Source organism: Tachysurus fulvidraco, chromosome 17 (assembly GCF_022655615.1).
Source record: "Tachysurus fulvidraco isolate hzauxx_2018 chromosome 17, HZAU_PFXX_2.0, whole genome shotgun sequence".
Lineage (NCBI taxonomy): Eukaryota > Metazoa > Chordata > Actinopteri > Siluriformes > Bagridae > Tachysurus > Tachysurus fulvidraco.
The window spans coordinates 19,515,128-19,516,223 of NC_062534.1; the positions used below are offsets into that span (position 1 = coordinate 19,515,128).

Below are 1,096 nucleotides of genomic sequence, written 5' to 3' on the forward strand. Positions count from 1 at the left end.
TGTGTGTGTGTGTGTGTGTGTGTGTGTGTGTGTGTGTGTGTGTGTGTGGGTGGGAAGAATGGGGAGGTAATAGTTAAATGTGCTGTGAAGAATTATGGTGTAGGAGGTGGCACGATGCCATCTGTACTGAGAAAGCTGCCGTAAATTCACCCTAAACGATGACGCATGAAAAAGATCTTTTTTTTTTTTCCCCTTCATGTTTCCCTCATCAAATAAACTGTAGACTAAGATCACATCATATAAACCGATAACGTTTTGATCTCCTTTAATCAGCCTTGCACTGTAATTTTAAAATTCATGTTATTGATCAGCTCTGAGAAATAAGGCCATGTAGATAAAAAACATTTCTCTGACTGCTTTTGATTTCTTTTGGAGCAATTTTTGAGTGTGGTTTTAAGCCCCCCAGCAGGACCTGTAGTGGACATGAAGTTTTTATTAGCCTTGTCTTTGCCTTTCAAGAACAGTACACCGTTATGCAGACATTGGTTCAGATGAACATGGCCTCAGATTCGGCTCAGTGGTCTGCTGCGAGGCTGACTGTCGTATCGAATGATGTACCTGCACACGACGGAGCTCAGACAAGCCAGCGCTTCTGGTGAGAGGGTCAGGGCTTTTGATTATTTCTATGTTGTATTGTCTACAAAGACCATATATCTATTGTAAACTCTATATTTTTTTGGTAAATTTAACGATTTTTAAATGTTTGGCTGGTTTGAAAAAGTGTTCATCTCTATCAAATTTGTACTATTTTGTAAAAGAATAAAGTTGCTTACTTACATGTTCCACTGTTTCATGAAATGCCTTTCATTATCTCTTAACTTACTGTGACAGGCACATGAGGAAAGGCACGTTATCCATCACCATGTTGCTCCCAGTTTGTTTTTCCTGAACATTGTGGTTCCTGCTACCATTGTTCTTGTAAATTTGTTTGTTTTGTTTTTTTGTCCCTTTGTGGATAATACCAGCGTTTCCTGTTATCACACCTCGCTCAACTGAACTTGTGCCTTCAGCAAGATCTCATTTGCATGATGATCTGCCAGCACACGTTCAGGTGTGTGTGTATGTGTGTGTGGGCAATGTTTTTATATAGCAGTAG

At 39.7% G+C, this 1,096-nt stretch overlaps 1 protein-coding gene across 1 annotated transcript in view; it reads left to right on the forward strand.

Moving 5' to 3' along the window:
* si:dkey-219c3.2 (transcription initiation factor TFIID subunit 4) overlaps window positions 1-782 on the forward strand; it is a 40,249-nt gene extending 39,467 nt beyond the window's left edge. The window contains exon 15 of the mRNA XM_027135376.2: window positions 1-782. This exon is cut by the window's left edge and continues 958 nt beyond it. The gene's annotated coding sequence lies outside the window, so the exon portion shown is untranslated.
* Window positions 783-1,096: the final 314 nt, after the last annotated feature.